Source organism: Pteropus vampyrus, unplaced genomic scaffold (genome assembly GCF_000151845.1).
Source record: "Pteropus vampyrus isolate Shadow unplaced genomic scaffold, Pvam_2.0 Scaffold814, whole genome shotgun sequence".
Taxonomy (NCBI): domain Eukaryota; kingdom Metazoa; phylum Chordata; class Mammalia; order Chiroptera; family Pteropodidae; genus Pteropus; species Pteropus vampyrus.
In genome coordinates, this window is record NW_011889595.1 from 368,084 (window position 1) to 382,735 (window position 14,652).

Consider the following 14,652-nt stretch of genomic DNA (forward strand, 5'->3'; position numbering starts at 1 on the left):
TAAAACTGAAACTCTTGGGCACAGAATTGTCACTCAACCAAATATTTGTTAAATGGATTAATAAAGAGGTATGTAAGATATATGGGTAAATCAAATATTAAGTAGTAAGTGACATGTGACAGGAAAAAAATGTGCTGTTTGAATTCAAAGTCAAGATAAATTTAACCAACTGTGTACATGTGTGTTTGTGAGTGTGTGAATGTGTGTGTATGTATGTGGGGGTTGGGGACAGGAGGAAATTAATCAGAGAAAGTTATAAGTAATTATGTTTTTAGAATATGTACTGACTACATTTATATGTAAAGCACATGCACCTATTATACATTTTGCACATTTTATTTACAAAATTGTATTTTAAATGTGAATGTTTTTCCATTATGACTTAAATAAATCAAACATTCTGCTCTTTGTCTGCATTTTCTTTGAGATCCAAAGGAACATAGTTCTTTAAACGTAGATTCCAAACTTTTGATAATTGTAAAATTATGATATGTGGGACAGGATGATTAAAGACTAATGTATAATGTGACCCATGTGAAACATTAATATAGAATTCAGAAGGCTTGAGATCAAGTGCTGCATTTACATGGTCTTCATTTGGTCTCTGCCTCACCAAGTTCCATTATCTAATATATGGGTAGATGACTTTCTAGCTCTAGAAAGCTCTTTCTAGCTCTAGAGCATAGAATAGTCTTAGCTATATTATATATATATGTATATATATACAGTTCCTTCCTTCTCTTCTTCTAACTTTTTATTAAGGAAAACTTCAAATATGTACATATATATGTGTAGGTACATATACAGAGAAAATATATATACATATATACGTATGTGTGTGCATATATATTTATATATCTATATATATATGTGTGTGTATGTATGTGAGAGAGAGAGAGAGAGAGAGAGAGAGAGAGAGAGAGAGAATAGTCAAACAGTGTAGCCATCACCAGCTTCCCAACCACCAAATTCCTAGCCCTGGTCAGTGTTGCTATGTCTCTATACTCACCTACACACCAGTGGCTATTTTGAAACAAATCCCTAGACATCATCTCATTTCATCTGCTTTTCCTTATTAGAAAAAAAATTTTTTAAAAAAAGAAAAGGCCAATGTTTTAAGAGGCATGATGCCCAGTTGCGTAATAAAAAAATATATGTGTGTGTGTGTATATATATATACATATATATATATGTATATATATATATACACATTTTTTATGTAAAGTACAGCATAGGGAATATAGTTTAATATTGTAATAACTATGTATGGTGTCAGATGTGTACTAGACTTACAGGGGTTATATAAAAGTATAATCACTATGTTATACACCTGAAACTAATATATTATATATCAGCTGAAATTGAAAAATTAAAAACAAATTTTTTAAAAAAATTTTAAAAAGTAAAATAAATAATTTAAAAAATAAAAAATAGAACTAATTTTCTAGGGCTGTTGATCAACTCTAATTGAAGTAATCCATATGAATGGGCCTGGGGATCAGAGAGACTGATCCACAGGATGAAGAGACATTCAGTTCCCGTCGCAGTCAGCCACAATCTGCTTTTCTGCTTGGGTCTCAGCTTTAGGAAGGCTAAGTGCCTGGGTCAGATATTGCATGGGACATACTTGAAAAAGATATTCATTGTTTATCTAAAATTCTAATGTAATTGGCCACCCTATATTTTATCTGGCAACCTTGATTATAAAGCATGTGTTACTCTAGCTGCATAATAAAATTTGGTGGTGTAAAGTCACAATAATCATTTATTATATCTCATATTTTCTGTGGGTCAGGAATTCAGACAGAACATACATAGAAGGACAGTTTCTGTTGTTTCTGCTTCACCATGTCTGTGGCCACAGCTGGAAAACTGGAAGACTGAGGCCTAAAATCATGCAAAAGCTTGTTCACGCATGTGTCTGGTAGTCAATGAGGTTGTCGGCACTGCACATAGCTGTTGGCTGGAATGTTCAGATGTGTGCTTCCTTACAACATAGTAGCTGGCTTCCAAGGATAAGAGTCCCTAGAGAGAGAACCAGACAGAAGTGGTATTGCCTTTTTATGACCTAGCCTCAGAATCACTTACAGCAATTTCGAGGGAAGGAGCATAAACCTGACCTATCTTTGGCACACTGTGGGAAGAGCATGTGGGATGGGATATATACTGGTACAGTCATCACTAGAAAACACAATCTGCCACAGCATATCATGTCATCTAGATATCTTATATCTGAATATTCGCTTTGAAATACAGGCAAACATTTTGGATATAACTTAGAATGAAGACTCTATGGATGTGTTATTTTCATTAACATTCTATTGGAGAGCTAGAATATAAATGTACACATTTACAACTGCAAGTATAAAATGTAAAAATAATTAATTATGATTGTGAAAGCTGTTTATTTTATATACAAAACAATTATTAAGAACTACTAACTAGATCAACAGGGAAATCAATTGACAATTTATGCAATAATTCTAACCTTTGTAGAATGAATTAGTGTACTAACTTTCATAACATTAAATAAAATAACCTTTCAGAATTGCATTTAATTTTTCATTATTTAAATTGTACTTAGGCCATGCATCTTTCAAAGAAAAGTCCTATTTTGAAGTTCTTTACATATTGGGAGGGTGAATTAAAATTATAAAGATAACTTTAACCACTTCAAAATGTTATAGGTGAGTGAAACTCCAAAATCACACTATGACACCTATGATAAATTATCTTTGATCAAATATTATTCAACCTTTAAAAAGAAAGATATTCTGTCATTCACAACAACATGGATGATCCTGGAGAACATTACGTTAAGCAAAGTAAGCCAGAAAGAAAAAAATGCATGATCTAACTTATATGTGGAATCTAAAAAAGTCGAATACATAAAAGTAGAGAGTAGAATGGTGGTTACAGGGGCTGGGGTGGGGTGGGGGGTATGGAGAGTTGCTGGTCAAAGGGTACAAAGTTACAGTTATATAGGATGAGTAGAGATCTAATATACAACATGGTGACTATAGTTAACAATATTGTGTTGAATACTAGAATTTGTTGCTAGAGTAGATTTTAGGTGTTCTCATGACAAGAAAAAAATGGTGACTATCTCAGGAGATAATATGTTAATTAGCTTGATTGTACTATTGTTTCACTATGTATACATATATCAAATCATCATGTTGTACACCTTAAATAAATAATTTAAAAATGCTATGAAGTAAAAAAGTATTAGATAATAGTGAGGTATCCCCAAATATCTTCAGCTTCACTTAAAATGAGCATCTATTTAGTGTGATGAACATGTAGAATACTGGCTACAGCAGCAGCAATCTAACAGTAGCCAGCGCTGAGTAATTATTGATCTGATGCTGGTCAGACATCTAAATTCAGTCTATTTAAAATTCAAATAATAAAGTTGCAATGAAAATTAAGTTTGTTGGTAAGTTTCAGGTTCATTATTATATCCCTCATGTTTACTTTATGAAGCTGATATTTGGTTTTGGCCTCAATTTTGGATAAACATTAATTTAACATTTGGTCCTTCCACATTTGGTCAAAACAAGTACAGTAGCCAGAACTACCCCGGGCAATGTAGCACATGTAATCAATAGAACTGTGAGTTCTAATTCCAAGGTTCATACACAGTGTTTCTTAAAGGTTTAATTGTTTTCAGTTGCTCTCATGTTGGAATATTTTATATGATTTCCAAATTCTTTTGAGAAATCCGGTAGTATAACAGCTTCATTCCTACATGTCTTCATGGTAGTCATGGTTGGAATCCTCAGATTGATTGAAATGACAAATCCAATTAATGGCCTTCCTTTGCAATTTGACTTTGCAGACCCTCTCATTTAGGGAAGTCTATTTAGCTACCCATTGAATCTGGGCAGGTCTTATGACTTGCTTCGATTGATATAATACAGCAAAATGAGACCTTGCACGCATTCAGTCTCTCTCAAAACTCTGCCACTGTCAGTTAAACAAGCCTCAATACCTGCAGGAGGATGAGAGACCAACTGAAGGAAAGTCTAGTTGTCCCAGCCTAGGCCACCCGAAATCAGTCTCCTCCTAGCCAACCTGCCAAACTGACCTCAGACACATGAGAAAGCCCAACTAAGAGCAGAAGAATTGTAGATTTATAAACAATTAAAAGTACCATTACTTTAAACCATTAAGGTTTGGGGTGGTTTGTTACACAGCAATTACCAACTGATTCAAAGAAAATGGATATTAGAAAATAGATAATATTTTCCCAACAAAACCAACCTTCAGTACATATAATAATCAAGTCCCATATATGCATTTCTTCAGTTTACTTTTACCTAGGGCTGAGGAGGTATAGGAAGAAAGAGGAGGAGGCTGAGTGAGCAGGAAGCTCAGCCCTATATGTCTGCAATAAGTAGTGAGGTTATGTGTGGGTAGACTTTCTGGTATGGCCATTCTGTTTCTCCCTGCATGGAAGCACCTGAGCCCTCACCTAGGGCATCAGAGAATGTTTACTCTAATTCTAGTTCTGCCACTTGCTGGCTGTGTGAACTTCAGCAACTCTCTTGACCTCTCTGGTCTCAGTACCTCATCCATTTTGAAAAATAGTTATAGTAAAACCTGTCTGGTCACCTCCCTGGCAGAACTGAGTGAGATGATATAAACACACATTAAAGATGAAATATAGTCATAAGCATACAGGTGCATGAGATGATGTGAGGATATGAACTGGATCCTCAACTGATCACATCCTGGTTTTGTCTGAGCTACTCAAAATGTGTAATAAAACTTATGAAATTCAGTTAATTTTTTAAAGGTCAGTGTATGGTCTGTATGATATCAAATGCCTGAATTTTGTTTTATAAAATAAATAAACAAATAAAAGATTTGTTCTTTAAAAAGCAATGCATGCTTTATTCCCTACCCCTGTCTCCCCTACCCCACCCACTTGTCCCATCACCAACTATAGATATTAAGCATTCTGTAGACATAGCCATGACCTACTTAGCTGCCCATGTTCATCTCCCCTTTTAGTCCTGTTGCCCGCTGAGGAGCTAATATTCAAATGGCTTTGGACCCACCCTCTGATAGACTATCAGGGGCTGACACCTAACTCGGGGCAGGGATCCGAGGTCTGGAGGTTGGGTACAAGTAATATAATTTACCCTCTGGCATGGGTTTTCTAGTCTCCTCTTTCTGCCAGAAGAATTAGGGTACTAAGTCAATGAACAGAATTATTTTCTACTGACCTGTATAAAAATCATTATTTACCTTGACTCTGTCAAAGAGAGGCAGATCTAGGTTTGGCTGGAACATCACAGGCATTAGTTTCTCTACAATATTGTATACCTGACATAACTGTAGATGTTCTTATTTTAAATAAGAAAAAGGAAAGAGAAAAAGCAAGAAAGAAAAATAATTAACACCCACTAGAATGTGATGTTCCTGAAAATGAGGTTGTTTACCATCGAATCTCTAGCACCTAAAATAGTGCCTACCCTAATATCTATGGAACACATTGATAAGTGAATCAGCAGCTACTCTGTCCCATGTCCTTTGCCTATATCATCTCTTTTAACCCTTGATAGCCAATTATCTCACATTATAGATGAAGTGACTGAGACTCTGAGAGGTTAAGTAGTTTCACAAGGGCCACAATTATTAAGTGGTAGAGTCAGAATTTATACTTGAGGACTCTTCCCAGTCAGATTTCTCAAAAGAATTCAGAGCAGTCTAGCCTCAAAGTCTCACACACCTTAGTCTAAGAAGACAGCTCCATTTGGGATGATGCCCAGGCATCTTCACAAGAACAAAGCATAAAATTAACCAGAGAGTCTTGGGGAATCTTTTTGGGTGTTTTGTTTCATTTTGTTTTGTTTTGTTTTGTTTTGTTTTGTTTACTTGTTATGCAGGTGATCATGAACCAAGAGGCTTATAGGCAGCTTTTGAAAGCACCAAGAGCAGAACTCACAGGAATGAAAATACTAGAGGTATCCTGAGTTTAGGCAGAGGAAGGCCCTAAAGATCACAGTGGCTATGAGATTATGACCCACGTGAAGACTCTTAGCCAGTGTGTGCACATGGAAGAAGGAAAGCGGCTGATGTTTTCCTGTGTCTCATACCTCTCTCTAAACGTAATTGCCTAAGCCGTTTGCCATAAAATGTTCAATATGATGTCATTTTTCAGGTGTTTATTTTGTTTTTGAGGGGAGAAAGTATCATACTTAAATCAGGTAGGTTAATCTCTCCTGTCCCTTTCTGAGCTCCCGTTAAGCCACATCACTAACACCGTCTTGCTAAGTACACTCGTACACTTGAGTAGCTCTCGATTTAATTGCAAACAAGTGGTGAATGAATGTTCTTAAGTGTTAACTCGAATTTTAAAACACATTTAAAATTACATAGGAAGCACAAGAGCATGTTAATTCTAGACTTAGAAGCTTAGGTAACTAGCTGTATAGTTAATCCAAAAGGAGATCAAAACTATAGGTTCAAGAAGTAGATAAACAATCCAATCTTGTGTTTTATAGTTAAAATTTATCAGTTAAAATTTTATGGTATCTCAATTAAGCGAAGGCACCGTACTAGGTACAGTAAAGGACTTGAACTTTCTAGAAGATATAGTCACTATCTTTAAGGACTGTCCCATCTTTATTTCTGGGACAGAGGTAAGATAAAAGGTTTCGACATGGTGATAAGTTCAGAAAATAAGTGTAGCCCTGAAAGTTCCAGGGAGAGAGTAAGCTGCACAGTGTTGACTCCCAAAGTCCTTCCACAGATGACCAGTGTGACTCCAACTGCTTAGTGGGAAGAGCCTCAGGAAGAAGTGAAATGCTGCAGAGAGTCAAAGAAGAATGAAGCCTGAGAAAGAGCCCATGGATTCAGTCATGTAATATGTTGCTGATGAACTTTCTGTAGCAAGACTGGGTCAAGAATCGGTAAACCAAGAAGTAAGGTAGTAGCTGAGGGAAGGAGAGGGGCCAAAAGAAGATGTTCTCAAATAGAAAATTTTAATGATTATCGAAGTTAGTGGACGGGTGAATGGGAATTCATTATACAATTCTTTTCACTTGACAGATATTTTTTAACTTTCTTAATAAATATTTAGAAAAAGAAAAGTGAGAACTGAGCATCTGAGAAGAAGGCAAAGGAAAGGGTAAAGGGAGGTTACTAAATGTATAAGAGAATAACAATAATTGGTGGTACAGTCTCAGAGGTGTGTCAAAATAGAAACAAGAGCACAGGTGAGGAAATTAATTTTCTGAAGAGAAAGATGATAAAAATTGGTGAAAATAAAAGTAAATTTTGGGTTGAATTGTGGGTATAAAAATCTTAAAAAGCAAAAAAGGAAGATAGATGGAAGAACTTGGGCCTCCACGTCTGGAAGGTAGGAGGAAAGATTATAAGATGCAAAGGAGTGGGGTAAAAGGAGGAGGGGCTTGAGAAATGTGAAAAAGGGTTGAAATAACAGTCATGGAATGTAGTAGGGAATGAGCGAGTAAGAGATGGAAGACAGACTGCTGCATAGTAGGGCCCCTCTGGTGGACGTCAGCATAAATTTTTAATGAGCTCACATTTTCAGAACTACTGCCTTAAAGCACGCAGAAAGCAAGCCAGAGTGATGAGAGTTCTCTTCCAATCTCAGAACTTTTCGAAATTCTCAAGCTGTCTATGACTGTCTCAAGAACAGAAGTTTGCTAGAGCAAACAGCAACTGTCTGAACACTCCACAAAGGGAACATTCAGTGAGAAGTCAAAGGGAAGGCACCTATTTGGCCCTAAATAAATATACTAATAAATGTGTACCACCTCACTGCAATTCTAGGAGCATATGTATGTCCTATGACATGACCACCAGCATCACCTGGAAACTTGTTAGAAATGCAAAACCTCAAGCTCCAGCCCAGAACGTCAAGTCAGAATTTTAATTTTAATAAGATTGCAGGTGATTCACATGCACATTAAAGTTTGAGAAGCTCTGGTCTGTCACTTTGCCAGAAGCTTTGATACACATATGGGTAATCACAATAATGCTAATCTCAATCAAAAAATATTTGTCCTCTCCAATGTGCCTCATACTGTCTTGTGTTCCATAAGGACCACTGAAAACCTTCAAGATGCATTGTCTGCCCTCCAGGTGAATTGCGTAGCAATTGCTGAAAAGATTGTTTTTTCCAATTGTAGTTCAGTCCCAAAGTCTATAAAAGCAGAATTGTTTATTTTAAATTTAACTTTCTGTGATTTGGAGCTGGTCATTTAATTTTAAGCTAGTGATAGTTATCATTCAGCTTGGGTTTCTGGACTCTCCACCTCTGGCAGTGGAAGTCAGGTGCAGAGTAAGCACATATCACACCAGTGGTCTATACCAAATTCTGCCTTTTAACATTTGGTTTTAATGTTTCTATGGCCTCTGAATTAGGTCCTACCCATAATGTTTGCTCTCTGTGCTCCAACCTTTTGCAACTTGAAAAATCAGTCCTTAAAGTCGATGTGAGTGTCTTTGGGCAGTGGGAAGACATGAGCTCTCCCATCTCTACCCTCGCCACACACACTCCCCGCCACCGCCACCACCACCGCCTTGCCTTTTCTTTTTATTAAGATAAGCAATGTGTGGGCTTAGATTCAGATGACTTGACACTTCTAGTTGTGAGGTCTTGAGCAAGCTCCTTACCCCACTGAGCCTTAGCCTCTTCCCACTTAGGAAAAAATGAGTTACTATACCCACCTCAGAGGTGCATTGTCAAGATAAAATGAATTAATAATAAAAAGACTTAAAGCCATACCTATCATGTAACAAGCTTACAGTAAATAATTAACTAAATAGTTTTATTAAAATGCTGTTCCTGACAATGAGCAAAATTTCAAAGGAGCATGACCTTCTCAGAGAGTGATCTCTGTCTCCACTTTAATTCTCTGTAACCCATATATTATTGCATGGTATAGATTATAGTTTGTTATTATACATTTTTGAGACCTTCTGACTAACAAGAGGCAGTATAGCATAGAGATTAAGAGCATAGGCCTTTTTCTTTCCTTAGAAACAGGCTGCATGGGATCAAATCTCAGCTCTTGCTACTAATTGTGAGATCTCAGGCAAGTTACTTAACCTCTCTGTGCCTCAGTTTCCTCATCAGTAAAATGCACATTAAGAATAGAACATACTTGATATGGTTGCTATGAGAATTAAAGTATGTTGCTTGGCATTTAACAAATACTAGATGTGTTTCCTATTATTAGTATTATTATCTATTTTCCTTAGCTCTGTCCATTTAAGATGTCTCCAGTGCCTACCCCAGTGCCTGATACATAAAGGCTCAATAAATATGCTAAAAGAATAAATGTATGAAAGCGAAAATTGACCCCTACAAAAGTTAATTGACATGATAAATGTTTTAAGCCGGTTGCTTTTGATGTTTGTTATTTTTCAAATTTTGCTTGTTTTCTTTTTGTTTTTTTCATTTTCTAACATGTTTATAAATTTTTTAAAGCAAAAATAACTGGGGAAAATAATTTTTAAAGTAATTGGGAAAATAGCTGTGCAAAGTCATAGAACAAAAGAATAATATATAATTTCATAAAGTCAGATTTATGAATATGAAAAACAAATGTGGTGTTAAATTGTGTTGCCTTTTAAAACCAAGACATGAATTTCTAAACTTGTCTACTTTAGAATCCTTGAGTGTATATAATTTTAAAAAGAGGATGAGTAACCTCAGTGATGTTCTACTCTGTGGAGAGTGGGTGTGGGTGGGAACGGAGTTCTCATCGAAAGTTAATTTTTCACCTATAACCACAGCAACATGAAAGAATGCTAAAACTAATCAATATTTGGGCAGATTTCTTGGGACAGATTCATCAGCCGGGGTTCATGCCTCTCTGAGAGGTCAAGTCGTGCCCTTTTGTACTGAGACCTGTGTTAGAGAAAGCCACACAGCATCTGAGTCATGAGGCAGGGCATGCTTGTATTTGCTCATTCTGATTTTTAAAACAATCAGAGATACTGACTTTTAGGTGTTAATGATGCAAAATCTCCAGGTCCAAATCTCAATTTAAGCTGTGTCCAACTATATAAAATAGAGAGAATTATCCAAATTATTCAGCTTGTGCCAGAGAAAGGCCCTTGATTTGAAGCTAACTGCATGCAGGCAGCCCTCTCTGTGTTGATCAAAGAGTAAATATCAGGTTCAGGCTAACGAGGCAGTGCACTGTGGTATTTATGGGTGCAGTTGCTGGAGTCAGATTTCTGGGTTCAAATCCTACCTTTATCACTGTGGCAGGTTAAAGATGACCACAAAGTTTTGACATTCTTCTCATCAAGAGATGAGGTCTATGCCCCTCCCTTTGACTCTAAGATGACTCTGTGACAACTGTGACCCAAGGAATATGATAAAATTGGCCCTGACCCAGTTTCTAGCCCAAGCCTTTAATAAACTGGTGGCTTCCACTTCTCATTGCTTGTAGCCTTGAATCAACTATATGGGTGTAGAGAACACATGGAGAGCCCTAAGACTACAGAGGGGAGAGAGGGGCCTAGCTGAGCCCATACTTACAGCCATTCCCATCAAGGCATGTGGGTGAAGCCATCTTGGGCTCTACAAACCAGCCCAATATGACCACTAGCTGAACAAAAGCAAATCATCCCGATCTACCTGGGCCCAAAGAATCTCCCAGGACATATCTACCCAAAGTCTTGACTCACAAAGCCATGCTTTATAATCAAATGGTTGCTGGGTTAAATACAAAGTTTTAAGGTGGTTTATGACACATTGATAGACAACCAGAACATTTGCTAGTCATTTTGGTTTCCTCATTTGTAAAATAGGGACAATACTTGTTGGATTGCTGCCTCATTGGAGTACTCTGAGGATTAAATGAGTTAGTAATACAGAGCCCTTAGATCAGTACCTGGCATATAACAAGTGCTCTATAAATGTTGTCTTCTATTAGGCATGGATGACAACTCTGGTGGGATTCTGAGATAGAAAAGTCTAAGAGTGGGCTCCATGTCCTCTAACTCTATAGGCCATTTGGTCCTGTTGTCATCCAGCCTCTCCCAGGACTCTGCCTCTTATGGAAGACTCGTATTAAAATGATGGCCATGGAGCCTCCTGAGGGCTTTAAGCAAGAGCATATAAGATCAGATTTGTATTTTATAAAGATCAATAACTTTCATTTTATAAATTATCAACTTTCATTAAATGCTTTTGATTTTTATGTTTTGATTAGAGACCTACAGTAAACAAAATATGTTGCATTATTACCCGATATCTATATACACATTATAAAAATTTTATAAAATGGCTCTTTTTCATGTTACATGCAATGTCCATTAATGTTTTCTATTATTTTTTCCTCCTTCTGGAAATCATTTGTCAGAAACTGTTCCATAATCTAGGCAAGCAAAGATGGGGACCTGAACTTTGTAACACCTGGTGCTGACTGAATACATGACAGTGATTTACTCTAAGACAAGCAGAAGAACCTATTCCTAGTGCTTTTGCCAAGGAACATTGAACTCATTTAACCTCTATCATGATTTCCCTTGTCTCTTGTCACAAGTAGGAGGTTATAACACTGTGGAGGGCAAAGTCACTCAGATATATTCTGTTCATTAGGATAGCGCTCGGCACATTGTTGAACACATCATGGGTGTTTTCGAACACATTCATTGATTGCATTGCATTAGACCGAATTAATGATTCTTCATCAATTGCAGGGTGAAAAAGTCTAGCAAATAGGAGTAAGCTTCACCTAAGTACTGGGCATGCTTTTTGCATGTGATCAGAGTCACTTGAAAAACATCTACTCCCATGCTCTGTTGTCTCAGGAATGAAGTACCTACATCACAGGGAGGAACCTCTGGACTTCCTGCTGCTTAATTTCCTGTGGTTAAACTTCCCAGAGGGTGAAGTACAGAATGTCAGCCACCATGTTTGCATTCTTCTTTCCTTCTTCCCAAATGGCTCCCTACTGTCTTTCTGTCCCTTCCTGAGCTGCCCTCTGATCTCACTTCTGAGATCGTCTTCTTACAGGACTGGACCCAAAGTGGGGCTCAGTCACATCATCTCCTCATTGCTGTCTCTGAAAAGGAGGGTTCTAGCCTTTTTGATTGAAGGGCTTCGCTGCTAAACAGAGAGCAAACAGCAAACCATCAAGTATTGGCATCACGAGTCCCAGTGGCACTCAGTACACAGGTGCAAAGGAGCCAGCTGGGGCTCCAGGAGTGGGCTTAAAGATGTGTGGTTTGGTTTTGGACACAGTGACAGGGTTATCTGGGTTCAACTCCTGGGCAGAAAGCCTTTGTCAGAGGCCCAACCAAGAACAAGGCCCGCGAGATTCCCAATAGTGCCCCTGACTTTCAAGAGGAGCCACAGTGACTGGTTCTACATCTCCCAGGGCTGCAGCTGTTGCCATGTCTGCACTGGGATGATCATCCTGGGGACCTGGAACATGGTGGTAAACCTATTAATGGCAATTTTTCTGACTGTGGAGGTAACTCATCCAAACTCAATGCCAGCTGTCAACATTCAGTATGGTCATTGACCATTACTATTTGTCTGAGAAGATGGCTGATAATGCCTGTGTTCTTTTTGCTTTCTCTTTTCTTATATCTATAATCAGTTCAATGCTGGTATATGGAGCAATTTTTATCAAGTAGGTTGGCTTATTCCATTTTTCTGTTAAGAACTTTTTAACTTAGTTCTCAGTTGCCTAGTAGCTATCAGTTCTCTCATTAATTTGCCAAGAATCAAAGAATATCTGGATCAATTACTTGATTTTTTCCTGTAATGATGACCTCTTGGCATTGGACCTTAACCTCCTGTTCCTTGTTCTTGTGTTCTTTGCCTTATTTATCATTTTTGAAGGCTTACCTAATCAACTTTGTTTGAAAATATAATAAATACATCAACAACAGAAACACAGCAGAGATTGCTCTATACCCTGCCTTTGAAGCACCTCCACAGTATGTTTTGGCCAATTTATGAAATGGCAGTGAAGATGCCTGAAAAAGACCACCGCCTCCTTACATACCTGCCTGAAGAAATTCTGCCTTTGTCGATAAACTCTATACCACCTAACTTTTGTCTGTATAGCTAACTTTTCTACAAAAGAAAAAAAAAAGCCTATATTGCCTTGTAATGAGAAAAAAATACAATTGTTTGTTGTTGTTCAGAAGTATGTTTCACTGTATCCGAATACTGCATGCATAGTGTATTCTATTGTTTATATTGGGGGAAAAATGATGTTTTTAATTTCCAAAAGGGAAAATCTGCTAGGGAGACCATAGCTTGGGTTTTGGTGACACAGTCTTGATATTGTTTGCCTGTTATACAATAGTTTGTATTTTGATTATCTGCTGTCCTGGATAATTTCAGCAAGGATGAATTGAATATTCAGGGTGAGTGAGTTGGGTATACTATCTGAAGTTTTCAGCTATGAGAACAGAAAAATATATAACACTTTAACTTGACTGTGGAAGATAACAGTTGCATGTTTCTAATTTGTATGGTTTTCCATCTTTGTAATCAGATGCTTTAATAAATCTCTTTTTAAAAAAAGAAAGAGTCCCAGAATCTCACAAAATGTTCTCTATTGTCTAGTCTGTCCATGACCCCTACTCTTTCCTAAGAGTGAATGTCACCAACCTTCCCTTCCTCCACCACCTCCTTTCTCCAGATTAGATGTTTCACTTCCTTCTTAAAGGAACAGTTGAACAATAAACGAGTTAGTCACTCTCCAAGTGTTTGAAGTCTCAGGTGGTCAGGGCATTCCAAAAGGTTCACTGTCTTTCATTATTTCTCCTTCTCCACACAAGAAATAAACAGCCTCAGGCTTCTCTCTCACCACTATTCATGTCCCACATCTTCTTAAAAATCCTGGGAGAGAACTGAATTGTCCTCCACTATATTCTTTATTTTTATCCATTTACTCAGATAATATAGACTGTCAACTCTAGTTGATAGTCTGAAAAGTCTAGGATATCACGACTGTGTTGCTCAGTGTTATTCAAATGCCATCTGGTAACTTCTAGAGGCAAAAGGACCTGGAAACAGGAAAAAAGGCGGGGAGCTGCCTATCCCCAAAGGCGGCATCTCCTGTGGTTAACTCAGCCCTTACATTGTAGAACCTTTGTCTTCCTGCAAGGGATTAGTCTCCAAACGTCCCAGCAAAATTGGTGGGTTATAAATACAACTCATTAGCATCTGCTTGGAGTGTTGGGAAACAATTGCCAGTAAAGTGATAACAGTCCTTATCTGCTGGGAATGAGAACAGAGCTGGATTTTCTTTTCTTCCTTCTACTTGTCTGTATAGCTAACTTTTCTACAAAAGGAAAAAAAAAAAAGCCCATATTGCCTTGTAATGAGAAAAAAAAATACAATTGTTTGTTGTTGTTCAGAAGTTTGTTTCACTGTATCCGAATACTGCATGCATAGTGTATTCTATTGTTTATATTGGGGGAAAAATGATGTTTTTAATTTCCAAAAGGAAAAATCTGCTAGGAAGACCATAGCTTGGGTTTTGCTGACACAGTCTCGATTTCAACCTGAGCTTCCCCTTATTACGCTGGAATGACCTTGCATGATATACTTCTCTGAGCTGGAGGGTTATCAGCTGTAGAGAGAATGTGATTTCTTCTTCACGGGAGGGTGTGAAGTTTTGTGTTCAG

The 14,652-nt window shown here is 37.4% G+C and overlaps 1 pseudogene; it reads left to right on the forward strand.

Annotated features, from left to right (window-relative positions):
- The first annotated feature begins 2,791 nt into the window (after nt 1–2,791).
- Nucleotides 2,792–13,024, forward strand: LOC105309646 (annotated as a pseudogene).
- The last annotated feature ends 1,628 nt before the right edge of the window (nt 13,025–14,652 follow it).